This window comes from Peromyscus leucopus, chromosome 6, assembly GCF_004664715.2.
Source record: "Peromyscus leucopus breed LL Stock chromosome 6, UCI_PerLeu_2.1, whole genome shotgun sequence".
Lineage (NCBI taxonomy): Eukaryota > Metazoa > Chordata > Mammalia > Rodentia > Cricetidae > Peromyscus > Peromyscus leucopus.
Genome location: NC_051068.1, coordinates 116,316,658 through 116,333,534, shown reverse-complemented (window position 1 = coordinate 116,333,534; position 16,877 = coordinate 116,316,658). Strand labels below are relative to the sequence as shown.

General features: G+C 39.0%; 1 pseudogene; it reads right to left on the bottom strand.

Annotated features, from left to right (window-relative positions):
* Positions 1-15,971: 15,971 nt before the first annotated feature.
* On the bottom strand, positions 15,972-16,575 carry LOC114698252 (annotated as a pseudogene).
* Positions 16,576-16,877: the final 302 nt, after the last annotated feature.

Genomic DNA, 16,877 nt, shown 5'->3' with positions numbered 1-16,877 from the left:
TCCAAACCTCCCCAAATGGTAATGATTACTGGTTTTAATGTTGCTGACTTGCCGCTAATCAAGACCTGTATTTATATGCTCATAAATGAGCATGTGCTCACACAGCTAGTAGACATGGAAAGCAAGCATTTCTGTGAATCCTGGAGTGTGTGGCTGTCTCAACCACTTCCCCAGGTACCAGCCAAGCTCACAAGGCTCTGCCTTGGCTGGGAGAGGCTGTTTTAGCATAGGTTATACTGGCAACTGAAAATGCTATGGCTGATAAAAGAGAATGCTTCATTCTCTTTATTGACATCCATATTTTGGATAAGGTAGGAAATCTGTGAAGATTTTTTTTTTGTTGTTGTTGGATTGTAAGAGTTCTTTATATATATTGCTACCTGAAGGAGTATTTGTATGGGAATCTTGAGTGACATCAAACACGCTGAGACAATCCTCTCACAAGATTAAATAACATGTGATGATGTTAAGAATAGAGCCAAAAGGCCGGGCGGTGGTGGCGCACGCCTTTAATCCCAGCACTCAGGAGGCAGAAGCAGGCGGATCTCTGTGAGTTCGAGGCCAGCCTGGGCTACCAAGTGAGTTCCAGGAAAGGCGCAAAGCTACACAAGAGAAACCCTGTCTCAAAAAACCAAAAAAAAAAAAAAAAAAAGAATAGAGCCAAGGAGGTTTAAATGGTAAGTATTTATGGTAGAAAAGTTAGTAAGAATTAGAGGGGGATAGTACAGAAGCAAGGAGACTTCATCCAAACTTCCTTTGATCTATAATTGTCAGTCAAGAAACAATGAAGGCCCCTGGCAATGAAGTTAAAGAGGATGATCTATGCATGAGATTTTGAAAAGAAAGTATATAAAGTACAAGATGATTAATGGAAGAAATCCAGGACATCTTCCTGGTTTTTAACTTCAGAGATTTGGGTAGGTAGTTGCATCATTCTCTGGATTTAGGACTTGGAGGAAAAATAAAACAGGTTCCAGATAATTTGGATATGAGATGTCTATGAGGCAGCCAGATACATATGACTAGGTGGTGCTTGATTATATTGACCTGAAACTCAGCACTCAAGATTGGGTTTAAGATAAGCTCTTCTTTGGGAAAAGTTACCTTGAAATTGTAGTTGTCCCAACATGGTGTATGAAATTAGCAAAGTATATTGACTTTGGGGGAATAGTGATGTTTTTGAATCTGGAAAAGAAAGACAAGATCTCTCTCTCATCCTCTCTCTCTCCCTCTCTCATCCTCTCTCTCTCTCTCTCTCTCTCTCTCTCTCTCTCTCTCTCTCTCTCTCTCTCTCTCTCACACACACACACACAAAAGCAAGAAAGAATATTAATGCAGTGATATCTGCAGGACTATAATTCCAGTTCAATACAACAAAAAAAATCTATTAAAAGTTAAAGTTAACTAAAAAAATAAGGGGGCCTCTCATTGGTCATTTCCAGGCCCTGGAGATGATGTTAGATGTGGAACAACCACATCTTGTCCCAGTAGGAATTCATTCACTGGGAGGATTTGTTCTCCAGCTAACTGTATATTTCTTAATGACTAGAAAAAAGTAGTCTCTCATCTGAAAACAAGGTGAATTACACAAACCCTGAGAGTTCTTTAGTTATTTGATACTTGAGGTTTCTGAAGCTGACTGAATTCATTAAGAAGAAATACATTAATTTTTCATGAATTTTCCTAGTCAAGAGCTAGACATATTCCACTCAGAATTTGCTGCAAATATTTTGGGAATAAAATCTAGACTAATAACTGTGATTTTTTTTTATAAATAATGCTTGATGAAAGACTCAGACTTAATGGCCAAAACATTCTGGTCCTGGGAAGATGAGTAAGAGAATTTACCAGCACTTTGAAAGACAATCCCCCCTATGTGCAAGGAAGTGCCTGTGTGCTACAGTTTTATTTCTAATGATTTAATGTGAATATGGGGATAATAAATAAAGGCAAATGAATGAGAACAGAAACCATATTATTCTTATCTTCTGTACATAAGGTTTACAGAATTCTAGGGAAGTGGAAAGTATCTGAGATAAACTCTTTCTGAAAAATGATCTGACAAACTTTCCATCTTCTGACTAGAAGAAGAGAGCAACCTTTGCCTCTGAGTCCATTTTCATTCTGTAACTCATCATGAATCCCACCTGCCTCATGATGCTGACAACACAGCTGCATTCCCTCAGACAGGGCCAGCTCCCAAGACCCACCAGACCTGGATGAAGTTCAGATCAACAGCTAACGTAACATCATTGCTGGTCTCCAAGGAATGGTAACTGACTTTCTCAACAAATATGAATAGTCTGGGAATTAGTCTACACATAGGCAAGACTATTTGGAAATTCAGGCATTAAGTCTTTATTATCTTAACAGCTGAATTATTCATTTCTCACACCATTATGTGACTCATGCTGGGGCTAAGAAAATAAATGTGTATAAAAAACTATTTATTATCCTCTTTCTGGATCAAATGCCGAGGATTGAATCCTGCCTCACTATTTATTGGTGCATTAGTTTGGATATTTTAGCTTTGGTTTCCTTTGCTGTGAGGACTAAATAAGTTTACATTCATAAATAGAATGGTATGGACACAGTGCAAGTCTATGCAGGAAATGCAGGGATTCTGGCTACATAGATTTACAGAAATCCTTCAGCAAGCACCATCATTCCTGAACAGGTTACCAACTCATCAAACCATTAGTGTGAGCATCTTTTTACTCTGCCTTGTAGGGTCCAGGGTCTCCAATGTTTTTCTGATAGGAATCAATTTATAACATAAAGCTGTCTCTAAAAAAATCTGATCTGTGAGGTCCTTAAGTTCCAGGCAATGAGGAATTTATAAGAGAAGGTCAACTGATGGCAGCTGATACCAAATAACTCACCAACTCATATGGTTATAATGCTTTCAGGGTCCAATGATGAGGGTTGAATCCAACCTCACTATTTTTTGGTGCATAAGCTTAGATAGTTTAGCTTTCTAATCAGCAAATCACAGAATTTTAGGGCTGGAGGGCATCTTTTATCATTATTGTTATTATCTTATATTATTATCTTTTATTATTACCAAACCTAGTGCTCTCTCCCTTTCTCTTTATATACATACATACATATATATATATATAGAGAGAGAGAGAAGAGGAAACTGAAATACTAATAATTTCTTCAATATTTCTGAACAATATTGAATATTGAATCAATATTTTAGAGGGCTAAAATCTACTCGCCCTGACCTACTTCTCACATTCATACTTACATCCAACAAATACTTCTTAAGACTCTTAGGATGCACATAGTATTAAGAAAGAATTAAGAAATGAATAAAAACAGCTCTCTGAAGATTATATTAATCCACTTTCTCTTGCTGTGGCAAGATACTGAGGTAATCAACTCAAAGGAAAAACACTATTTGTCCTGGCTCACAGTTTGGAGGTATCATCCCCTGGTTGCTATTGTGCCTATGGCTAGACAACATCATGGAAGAAAGCACAAAGTGAGGCACAATAGTCACTTCATAGTGGTCATGAAGGGGAAGGTGTGAGTGAGGAAGACAGACAGACAGGCCACACACACACACACACACAGAGAGAGAGAGAGAGAGAGAGAGAGAGAGAGAGAGAGAGAGAGAGAGAGAGAGAGAGAGATATCAAGGTCACAATATTCTTTTCATGAGTTTGTTTCCAGTCACCTAATTTCCTCCACGAGGCCCCACCTCCTAAAGAATCCAGCCCTTATTCACTACTGCACAGGCTGCTTACTAAGCCTTTAGCAAATGGTCTTTAGGGGGCATTTAAGTCTAGAGTATAACCCATCCCTAAAAAGTCTTACAGTCTTAGTAGGAAAATTCACCGAATAAACTTCCTTGGTGCTATGAAGTGGGCAGGAACTTCTCAGAGGAGTAGTCACACTCTACTGATACCTTGTCCTCCTCTGAGGAAGATGGAGTGTATGCCACCACTGTTCTCGGCTGTAGGGATGTTGACGACGGATTAGAACATAAACAATGAAGGAGAGGGAAATGGTGGTGGACTCAAAAGAAAACACCCAGAGGATTGTGTGTTCAGAATTTATTTCCTGAAAGCAGAAATGGGATTCTTCACATCCCTTCCAAATCTGATTGGTTCCTCCAATAAGATATCTGTTCTTGTGAAAATTTTTTTTGAAGTTTCTGAGGAAAAATTAAATATATGATAAGTTTCAAACATGTTCTGCAGAACGCCTTCTTCTCACTGCACTCCCTGGCTCATCCTTTCTTGGCGGTCACTTTTATTCTTAATTTGATATTAGCAATTATTCACCTGTTCTGTTTTTAGCATCCTATTCTAGTTGTCCAGGTACTGATCTGGATCTAGCCTCATGTGAATATTTAAAAGTGGATTTTTATTTTTCAAAAAATGAAATTCAATGTATAAGTTTAAAGTTAAAACAAGTTTCCAAGTACCAAAATTGTTACGATAGGTAATTACATAAATTTTTCAGCTCTGTGTGTAGGTATGTGTGTATTTGTGTGAGTATCTGTGTGTCGATTTAAAAAATAAGTAGCAAAATCTACTAAGGAAATGAATTATGGGAAAATACATTAATTCTTGATTCCCAGACAGTATTATCTATATCTGGGTGAACTGGGTTTTTTTTGTCCAAATCAAATATGAAATATTTAGCTCAAAATGATTAGGAGAAAATGATGTAATACAGATAATGTTTATGAATTTCCTAGGAATTGTCAATGTTTGCTGAAGAATGGCCAAATAATTAAAATAAGTGATAACAAAATACTAAAACCAATTCTTTGAAATGATACTATCATATTTTAAATACTCATAAATTTCCTTATTCTCAACATTATTTAGATAAAAGTTGTGTTGTGGGCAGGACTTGATTCTCACAACCTCTCCAAGTATTTCCCTTGTGAGGAAGTGAACCAGATGGTCCCAACACATGAAATTTCACTTGGGAAAAATTAAAAATACAGGAGAACTTTATGGATGGATATTTGTTCCTGGAAGTTTACTTCTTGATGAAAGAAGATAATCAATGACTGTTAAAATAAAATTTTAAAAAAGGCTGGTGACAGCTTCAAGTGGCTATGTGGCATCAGAGTGACATTCTAGAGGGTGGGCAGGATTAGCGGCTTGGCAAGTAGAGGAAGAATTCCACAGACATGCCTGTAAAATGTTCCACATTACGGTTATATGTGATTATTCTGATAAACGTATATGCCTGTGAAACCATTGTCCCAAACAAAACACAGAACATTGCTACCCTCTTAAAAGCTCATGCCTACATGCAGTCATCCCCAGGCCTCTCACAGACATATCCATCACTGCCCAGGAGCCTGGTGCTTTTATCTCTTGCTCTAGACACTAAGTTCTGTCCTGGAATTTCCTGACAACGGAACTACGGAACAGACATTATTTTTCCCTCTGGGTTCTTTTCACTCAGTTGGTTCTGAGACTCCCTTATGTTGTTGGAATATGTGGAGAATTTTACATTGTATAAACAAACCACAGTTCATTTGTTCAATCACCTGATGATGAATGTGGGCTGCTCCTAATTTGAAACTATTGTAAGTGAAGCTGCTATTGTGGTTGGTCTGTCGTTTTGTTATTTGTCCTTTAAAATGTTTTAGAACTCTCATTTCTTTTGTGTCATTTGCATTAATAAAATGTTTTTATATCCTTTATTGGGTGTTTTTAATTTTATTTATTTATTAATTATTATTATTATTACTTTTGCAGTATTGGTGATGAAATCAAAGGCAAGTCATCTACCTCTAACCTAGATAAGGTTTTCCTTTGTTTCCCAGACTAGACTTCAACTCAAGACCTTACTACCTCTGCCTCCCAAGCAACTGGGATTATAGAAATGGGGATGTACCACCACACTTAACTGGCTCCACATTCTGTTTTTTGTTTTGTTGTTAGTTTTCTGAGTTCCTAAGTTGGCCTCAGACTCACAGCAATTCTTCAGCTTCTCACATGCTAGCATTACAGATATGAACCCTTGAGTTCTTACTTATATGCTTTATCACATTTTAAAGTATAGGAGTGTTTTGCCTGAATGGTTGTATGTATACTACTACCTGTGTTCCTGGTACCTGTGGAGGTCAGAAGAAAGCATGGGATTCCCTGGAATAGGAGCTAACGGTGGTTGTGAACCACAAAGTGAATGTCAAGAACCCAGGTCCTCTGTAAGAACAAGTACCCTTAACCACTGAGCCACCTCTCCAGCCCTGTCCCTTTTCTCGTAAGTGGAGAGTTTTATATTTATCCATTCCTGTAGCAGAAATCTTAGAAGTTTTTTTTTTAATAAAAATAAACCTGGAGCCAGGTATTGGGGTGAATTCCGGAAAATCAGAGAAGCAGAACAGGCCACAGCTATCTCAGTTTGCCAATTCTTCAGCTGTCCCTGTTTCCTCAGACTGGAAACTTCTGAGTCCTCATCTGAATGGGTCTCAGCTGAACTGTAGCTCAAAAGCCTAAGAGCCTAACCAGCCAAATGCTGCTAGTTTCTGGTCCTCACGCCTTATATATCTTTCTGCCTTCTGCCATCACTCCCTGGGATTAAAGGCTCACTTCTTGGGATTAAAGGCATGTGTCACCATGCCTGGCTGTTTCCAGTGTGACCTTGAACTCACAGAGATCCAGAGAGATTTCTGCCTCTGGAATGCTAGGATTAAAGGTGTGTGTGCCACCATTTTCTAGCCTTTGTATCTAGTGGCTGTTCTGTCTCTGACACCAGATACGTTTATTTGGGTGCACAACATTTTGGGGAACACAATTTACCACCACACATTTCTGACTATGGATTTAAATTCCATATATCACTTCCCATTTACCCTGAAGAATATCCTTAAATATTTGTTATATAGAATAACTTTTATTGTTCTCCACCTTATTCATTGAGACAGGGTCTCTCAATCATACCCTGAAGTCCCAAATATTGTTAGTCAGCTTGCTCCGGGGCTCCTTTCTACCTTCCCTGGCTGGAATTACAGGTAGGATACCACACCCACAGTACATTTATGCAGGTTCTGGGAATCTAAACTCTGGTCATCACATTTGGGCAACAAATGCTATAGTAGCTCAGCCATCTCTCCAGTCTCTCTCTTTAGTTTTAAAAACTTATTTGTTCATTAGATCATTAGATACTGCCCCATAGGACCTGAGGCTCTGTTCATATTTCTATAATTTGTGTTTTTCAGATTTGAACTTTTCCTTTTCTCTGCTCTTCAGATTAGAAATCTCCCCCTTGATTTTTTCTGTCTGTTCTTCAGACTGGATGATGCTGTATCTTTCTTCAAGATCAGCAAATCTTCTTCATGATTTATAATTGTATGTTAAGCCAAACTGAATTTGAATTTTTAGTTACATTTTTTTCATTCTAGAATTTTCATTTGCCTTCTTGTTATAGTTAATTCCATACTCTGTTATCATGTCTCTTTATTCAGTAAGATTTCATTTTCCTTTAATTATCTGAATGCAGTTCCTCAATTCATTTAGCATATTATAATTACTATTCTCATATAGCATAGAGTTTTTGTTAAAACTACTGTGAGTATTCAGGGTTGGTTCATATTAACTGCTTGTCAACTATTGAGTGTCTTTGCAGGCCCACTATTTTTATTTATATTCAAGGCTCTGTGATGACTTCATTGTGAAGACATAAGGTTCTGGAATTTTTCTTTGAAAAATATTGGCTTTTGTCCAGATTAGTCTAACAACTGCTTACTCAATTTGATTTAAGTTAGGCTTGATTTTACACAGCATAGATTTGTAAATAGATTGAATGTTTTCCAAATGTGTTATTTGTTTAGATTTATTTCAAGAGTAGAAAGATCCTCTTGCCTTGGACTGAGTGGTGGGATAGAAGGTGTATACCACCACACCAGACCCCTTTTAAAATGAGGAGCTAAAGAATAGATTCTCAATCAGGCTGTGAAGCTATTTCTCTCCATTTTGTCCCCTCCATGATTTACTGTATCCTGGCTACAGTAGATCAGACACTGTACCACACACAATGTTCCGAGTGAAATACAACTCCTTCAAATACCAACCACAAATAGGACAGACCTAGAAGAACATGAACAACAATGATGAATATATTTGGGTGTTCTTGTGGATTAAGGAATTAAAAACAAAAATCTACTGTTGTACAAATCTGAAATTCTGTGATTCCATTATAATTTTCAGCTTTACCAGTCAGAGAATAAAAGGCAATTGAGGAGTAGATTTTTAAACTCTTTGGGCAGTCGTTCAGGAATAACCAAGGGCAAATAGAAATTATATCATGTGAATCTCTGTGTAATTGCAGGGCAGTTTCTTGCTTGTATCCAACTTACAGCATTCCTGCTAGGCAGCTGGCAGCTAAGGGCACTGAAAACTTAAGCCCACAGTCCACAATGATTCACACTGTCTGGGCACCCTGCTATAGAAACAAATATATGCCTAGTAATGTGTATTAATTTGAACTAATCAAGGTTACATGAGGACAAACAGAGAGTACTATGTCTTTGCTTCACGATGAAAGTAAAGTGAAATAATTTGTGATGTTACTTGCATATGTGACCTTTTCTGGAAAGAAAGCCTTTGCAGGTGTAATTAGGTTCAGGTAAAACTATACAGGCGGTAATACAGTAAGCAGAGGAGGGAGATCCGGGTGCAAAGATACAGGAAAAGATGGTCATGAAGATGGAGGCAGAGTTTAGAAAGAGGCAGCTATAAGCCAAGGAGAGACAAGGAACACTGAAAACCACCAGAAGCAAGGACAAGACAAGGATGGACTCTTCCCATAGCTGGCACAGAGATTATGGCTCTGCCATCACCTTGATTTCAAATTTTATTAACCAGAATTATACAGGAATGTGCTTCTCTTGTTTTAAGTCACAGAGCTTAAGTATTCCATTATGGCATCTCTGGGAAGCTAACAGAATTTAAGAGGAGAGAGGGGTTCTTCTTCCCTCCCTTGTTCAAGTTCATTGTGAAAGAAGCTTTTAAAAATACCTTCAGTTGGATTTGTTTAACATCTATGGTTTGTAGGCAGGAACTTGACACTTGACTTTCCACCGAAACTTTGTTGGAGGATGACAGTATTTATAAAGTGTGGAGGAATGAGTACAGGAGGAGGTGTTTTATAAGTGGGGCTGTGCCTCAGCGATGTGATGATGGAGAGGGTGTGAGTTATATTCAGGCACAGTGGAACTTCTGGATGATCTTTTCCAGGAGACTACATTTTTGAACTCATTGTGCAGGAAACCATTAAATGGAAGAGAATGATGCTTTATGGGTCTCTGGCTGGACTTAGAAATGTTATGTATGAGAAAACACTGAAATCAGGCGAATGAAGAGGCATCCTAACAGAATGACCTTGTATTACGCTCCCAAATGTCAAATTACCAAGTGCTAACTCAAATTCACTCTTATTCCATTGTTTTTGTTCACATTTCTGGAGTTAATTTCACTTGCATTTTAAACAAACATATCTCATTTGGAAGTAAAATCAAAATATAAACATAAGCCCTTACAACTGAAAGCACACAGTGTTCTTGAGGGAGTCCAGTTCTACTCAGGAGGGAAGACACAAGGAGGGTGCCTCAGAACTCTGAACACACATTAACCTATCAGGTAGCAGGGCACCTAGATTGGGGTAACCAGAGGAACAGGCAAAGGGAGAGCTTGCAAGTTCCAGAGTTCAGATAACCATGTAACACTTTGACAAATTTAGTTTCCTTCATTTCATCTTGTATTCTTCTCCCCTGTATAACGGGACAAGTCTAATCTGGCTTGCTTTTAAAGGGCTTGTTTGAAGCAAATATATACAAAGTAGACAGTAATTATATTAGAAGACATTTAGTACATGTCTTTTGGCTTTCCGTGTTGTACTGTTGGCACATGCTTGAGATGGCCTCTCTGCTATGTGTCCCGGGACTGGGGAAGGCTGGATGAAGTGACACTGGTGTGCTCAGATTCAAGCTCTGGTTCAATGACAGGGACGATCTGCCGTAACCTTTGTGGAACTTGTTGGATTTCCTGTTGGTTGGAGGGAATTCCCACCAAGCTAGGCAGGCCTGTGAAGGCAGCGATGTGATAGACACCTTCTGCCCTGGAAGGTTTCTGTTGACCTTCAGATTCTGCCATGGTACATAGGGAAGATCACTGGATTGAGAGAAATAATTAGCAGTCTGAAGCAAATTTATCTAATCTACCTGGCCATCTATCTGGTCCTTATTTCTTCCCATTGAAAAACCAGCGGCCAGGAAGGGCGCTAGATGCATATCCAAGACTCTTTTGGCATACATTAGCTGAGGTATATTCTGGAACCAGGCAGCCACAGGTTAAATCACAGCTCCACTACTTAGAGGTTTTGCTCCTTGACAGATCCTTTAACCTCTCTGAGTTTGTGAAACAGGGAAAGTACCAAATTGAAAGGGTTGTAAATATTCAATGAGAAAAAGCACTAGAAGTCCCTGATACAAAGCAGATATTCAGTAAACATTGTGACGTTCCCTCTTATTAAAAAGTAGTTTCCCAGCACGAGTCAGAATCACCTACAGGGCTTGTTAAAATAGAAACAAAGATGAGCATACCAACTGGGTTATGTAATACCAAATGGTCAGCCCTGAAAGCATCCATACAAGTAACATCATGGGCTGAGTGGACTGTGTTTCATGTATATAGATATGTGTTTATATGTATGTGTGTGTATACATATACATACATATATAAATATATGTATATACATCTATCTATCTATCTATCTATCTATGTGCACACATATCTCTATAAATGAGCAATTAAGAGAAAGAGAGCCTGAGTTTGAAAAAGAACAAGGAAAGGCAGATTTCATGGAAGGGTTTGGAAGGAAGAAAAGGAAGGGGGAAATGACAAAATTATAACCTCAAGAAATTGATTAAAAAATAGAAACAGGGCCAGAAAGAAGGTTCAGTGGGTAAAGGCAGTTACTGTCAAGCCAGAAAACCTGAATTTGTTCCTGCAACCCATATGGTGCAAAGAGAAGAGAGCTGACTTCTGCAGGCTGTCCTGTGACTCCACCCATGTGCTGTGGTGTATGCTCACACGTAGCAAAATATTAAAAAAACAAAACAAAAAAAAAAAAACCCTTTAATCTCAGCACTTGGGAGGCAGAGCCAGGCGGATCTCTGTGAGTTCAAGGCCAGCCTGGGTTATAGAGTGAGATCAAGGAAAGGCACAAAGCTACACAGAGAAACCCTGTCTCCAAAAACAAATAAACAAAAACAAAACAAAACAAAAAACCAAACAACAACAACAAAAAACAAAGATAAATAGTGCCCTTGTTGTTTTGGATAAAGCCTTGGGGAAGGAGTGCAAAATAAGCATTTTTAGTAAAGTCCCTAAGTCCCTGGTAAGATTACTAGTCTATTTAGGGAACCACACTTTTTAAACTTCTGCTTTGGACCAAGAGTTGGCAAAGCACTTTGTTTGTGCCAAATACCACACACACACACACACACACACACACACACACACACACACACACACACACACACATACATTTTATGAAAGCTTTCTTGAATTATATTGTCCACAAACAGTTTGGCATGATAACCACACAGTTGAGTGGTTGTGGAGGAGGCTAAAATATTCACTCTCTGTTTCTCCACAGAGAAGGGAGCCACATTGCCCTGAACAACCACCCAGAGTATTTTCCAAAAAATTTGGGAGCCCTGACAATTCATTTAAAATCCTTTCTCCATCAAAAAGACTAGATGTTTTCCCAGGTATCAGATCATTAGAAGTCCTCCATAACTGTTAGCAGTGTCCATTATTATGGCATAGAAAATATACTAAAGGTGCTCTGGTTTCGGAAAAAATTTTTTTTTTCTTTTCTGGGATCTGGAAGCATCTTAATCATCACAAGAGATCACTCTATGTATTTGTTGTGCATTTGGTACCAATGCAAGCAAATGCTCTGGTTTAAAAATACCATCCACAAATACTGATCTGTTTAGTGACTACCAAAAACAAGAGTCAGAAGAGCGTTTTTTTTTTTTTTTTTGGTTTTTCGAGACAGGTTTCTCTGTTAGTTTTGCGCCTTTCCTGGAGCTCACTTGTAGCCCAGCTGCCTCGAACTCACAGAGATCCCTGCCTCTGCTCCGATGCTGGATTAAAGGCGTGCGCCACCACCGCCCGGCCAGAAGAGCGTTTTTATAAGGATGACTCATTAGACTTATTGACTAAACTACCAGGACCTTCCTTCCTCAAAGGCTTTCATTTTCAGCAGCCCTTCATGGAGCTTACTGGCCATCTAAAGTGGGTGCAGATCAAAGGTTTTCAAATCAGAAAACCCAGCATATCGGCCCCAGGAATCCCTGTGGTGAAGCAGAAATTTCTGCTCGAGCTCTTTGTTCTAGAGAGTCTGAGGCTCTCTAGAAGACTCTCTGGGAATAGGCTCTTCTTGGTGTCCATCACAGTGCTGTTTTGTCGAGAGAATTTTGCTTTATAACATCTTTTGTACTTGGGGTACCAATTATGAAAAGCTAAAGAGGGCCCCGCTATGACGTTCGCTGAGTGCAGTCAGCTGCTCACTTTCCCACAGAATTAACAGGGCCATCTTGCTCTCACTCAACATCTTATCTCTATTTTTTTTTTGTCTGATGTGATGGTGGATCTTAGTTTGTTCCTCTAAACAGGTGTACACCTGGGCCTCAGTTTTCTTTTCTGAAATGGAATGACATACTAACGTGGACATTCTGAACATCAAGCATCACTGCATCTGGAAAGTCCTTACAGGACCTCTGAGGTGGTGAAGTCTCCACAAACGTTGGAGCTGTGCTCTCCCCTCACCACACTCAACACTCTGCACTGTGAGACTCGGTGCCCAAACACAGCTCTCACCTCAAAGGAGATAAAAGACAGTTTATTCTGGAGTCAAATATGAGTGACCATAGCTGGGAACACAGAATCAGTTCACCCCAAATTCCATGCTCTGATAGCGGTAACCGTTTCATGAGGTTTTTATAGCACAATAAAGAAAGTCATAAATCAAGGCACCTTCCCGATATGCTGGTGGAAATATCAGATAGTTGGATTTCAGCAAAGTGGGGAAATCTCGCCATCGGCCTCCGTCTGCTAAGCCAATACATTCCCAAGGGTTGGCCTGTTAGTCATCAGGATGTTAGGTCAGACATGGAGGTGGGCAAGGGATGCCTATCAAGGAGGTTAAAGATAGCCCAAGAAAAAGTGGAATCAGGCTCTGGAACTTTCTAAGCTCTCCAGAATCATTTACATTCTAATCAGTTCATCAGCCTTGTGGAAGGGTCAACACAAGCTATGGTTTCTTACCAAGGACTTCTGTCATAGCCCTCATAAGTGACTCATGGTTAGCCCTTTCAAAATTGTTTTCTAAATAATAAGAATCTGGGTCCTTAAAGCCAAATAGTAGTCCTCACTTAAAATGGGAAAATCACCCCTGGAAGAATTAAAAGCAGCCTGGGCTGGGTTCAAGGAGAGCTAGAGAAGTCAGAGCCAGAGATGTCACTTAGACAGGATTAACAATTGTTGCTTGGGAGAAGCCTGTGGTGTTAAGGCAATTAACACTTGGGGCAAAATAGTAACTGAATGCCAGTTACTCCTTCCTCCTTCCTCCCTCCGTCCCTCTGTCTGTCTGTCTGTCTGTCTGTATCTTTCCTAATTGGAAAAGCTATTTCCTTTTTCCTGCTCAAATACTACAATCTCTACTCCAAACGCAAGGGACAGTGTAACACAAATTGCTAAACAGTCTTATTAATTAAAAAAACAAAAAACAAAAAACCTGGAACCAGATATTGGGGTGAAAGCTAAAAGATCAGAGAAACAGAACAAGCCAGCCATGTTCTTACCACTATGAAACCCTCAGCCTCAAAGAGCAGAGTTCCTGTTTCCTCATGCCTTACATACCTTTCTGTGTCCTGCCATAATAATTCCTGGGATTAAAGACATGTGTCCTTCCCAAACAAAGACATGAGATGTCAAGTGCTGGGATTAAAGGTATGTGGCACCATGCCTGGCTCTGTTCCCAGTGTGGCCTTGAACTCACAGAGATCCAGATGGATTTCTGCTTCTGGAGTGATAGGATTAAAGGTGTGTGCCACCATTGCCTGACCTCTATGTCTAATTTGGTAGTTGGCTCTGTCCTCTGATCGCCTGATAAATTTATTAGGATACACAATGTATCACCACATTTCCCCTTTTTTGTCTACAATAACAAAAGAAGGCTATAACTAATATAAGAAAAGCTATAATTTGTATTGCCAACCAAAAACTATCTCTTGACATCTTTCAAATATATACACTTATTCAAATATATATACTTATACACCTCTTAGTGAGTTTCTTTTCTAAATTTGTTAACAAGGAAAACAATAACTGTCTAATCTTGAACTCCCTCAGAGACCCAAGAAGGAAATAATATTAACTGAGTAAACAGGAAAGGCAAACAAGCCACTTCCAAAAAAGGGTGAGAAATGACAAAAATAGCTGACTACCTGAACAGTCGCCCAAGGTTTCTCTGCAACGTGGGGGCTTCCATCTTCAGCCTACAGGCCTAGCATACCTGACAGACTCCTCTGTGAAGCAAGGTATTCTAAAGGGCCTTCCTACCTTGTCTTGGCAAGGTGTGGCAATCCTTTCTTTTGTGTTCTGCTTGTCCACTTAGGACAGCATACTGTCAGCAGTTGAGGTAAGGGCACTTTCTTGCCCAGTGACTAACTTGTCACAATGAAAGTAAACTCTGTATGGAGTTTCTTCAATGTCCATCATCTTCTCTTAAGTAGATTGGTGCTGCTAGGAGCAGACATGTCTCATTGTCATTAAAAAAAAAGAAACTATGTTGCTAAAACATCTTAAATGCCATATTCTGTAGATATCTTAAGTGTTTGAAGATGACCTGTTTATGTAAAATATATTTCTGTATGACCTTGAAAAACATACCTAACATGACTACAAGTTTGATTGTAATGACTAGTTACTAACTTTCATTTTTTTATATCCTAATTAGTTGGTAATAATAACTTTCAAGGACTAGAAAGTTGAATTATATTGTTAAATGAACTGTATAGGTACAATATCTTGAACAAGATTAGAAATATATGTGTAGTATTTTCTAACAAAATCAATCTCAACTTTGTATCAATGTACATAATTTGTATACAATATACAAGAATCCAATCCAATGTAAAATATTTAAAACTATTAGTTGCCTTTTAAAAGTAGATTCAATAATCTACCTTTTTATCTTATCTACATCCTCCCCTTTTTTTCTTTTCAGAATAGATTCAATAATCTACCCTTTTTCATCATTTCTATATCTTTTTTCAGAGTAGATTTAAAAATATACCTTTTATCTTATATCTATATTATCTTTTTTTTAGAGTACAATCAATAATCTACCCTTTTACCCTATTATTTCTATATTTTTTTCAGAGTAGATTCAATAATCTACCTCTTATCTATAGCCTCTTTTTTTTCTTTTTTCTTTCCAAACAAAATCTCCTTATTTAGCTTTTTTATCATTATCAATTAACAACTTGTAACCAACTATCCTAAACAACAACTATTATCCATAACCCATTGAATGACCAAAAACCACCCACCCCATCTCTTGGGAATGTGAGCATTATTTTCTTAAAATTACTTCCTGCTGATCGAGGGCAAAGGCATCTTTAGAGGATTGTGAAAAGAAAATTTTGGGGTTAATTTTCAAGTCTAGGAGAGATAGCTGTATCATTTGTCCAGTCTCTGCATAATGGGAAAGTGCAGGGCTTGTCTCAAGTCCTTGCTCAAGTAGTCTGTGAGGCTGAATCATCTCAGCTAGCCATCTCAAAATTGTTCTGAGCAGTTTTGTAGTCCAAAGCCGATCTTTGGGTAGTGTTTGTATTATCATTGTCCTGCTAGAGTCATTGTTGTGGGGTCCATCATCCTTTTGGAGAATTTAAAGTTGTTATATGTAGTCATGGTTCACTGCAGAAAACTTTTAGTGCCTACTCTGTGGTTTGGAGCAAGATCAATTGTATCTGTGGCAGAATCGTGTCTCACAGCCACTCCCAAGTTTGCAATGCAACAGGTTCCATTCTTCTTCACCAAGATATTCTTTGATTTCAAATCTCTGTGAGCAACAGCAGGCTTTCTTTGGGTACCAACCATCTCCATGTGAAAATGGACAAGTTGGCTTGCTGTGAACAGAGCAAGTTTGCTCATCCCTTCCATTGTAACAGTGTATCTATTCAACTAATCAAAGAGGGATCCATGCTCATGGTAATCAAACACCAGCCATAGCTGATTCCACATGCCATTGTCTTTGTTATCTGCTGTCACAAATCCTAGGATGTTTTCATGGCATAACATCACAATCTGACAAATCTCTGCCTCTTGGAACCACGAATGTTCTTCCCTAGAAGAGAATATCTTCACAGCAACTTCTTCTCCCCGCCACTAGCCCTGCCAAATTTCTCCAAACTGACCTTTGTCTTTCTTGTAACACGACGGTCCTGGCAATTTTTCTCTGAACAACCAGAGGTAAACCCTTCATCCCCAGTAGCAGCATCACTGCCTCCACCAACATGATGAGAAGCAGCCAGCAACTCAGAGCAATAGGCACCACCTCCAAGGTCCTGTTTGTGGCCTGGCCTGACCATGGCCACAGCTTCTCCCAGGCTGGCCTCAAATTTGGGATCCTCCTGCCTCAGCCTCCTTCAGCAAGTCCTACTAGCATGTATCACCACAACTGACTGTGTACAGTTCAGGCCTGAGCTGGGGACTGTAAGGCCACAGGCAAGCGATTCGTGAATTTGTGCCACAGATGTTGGGCACCAGATGTAACATGAATCTTAAAAGGTCTTATAATAAAAAACCTCTGAGCTAGAT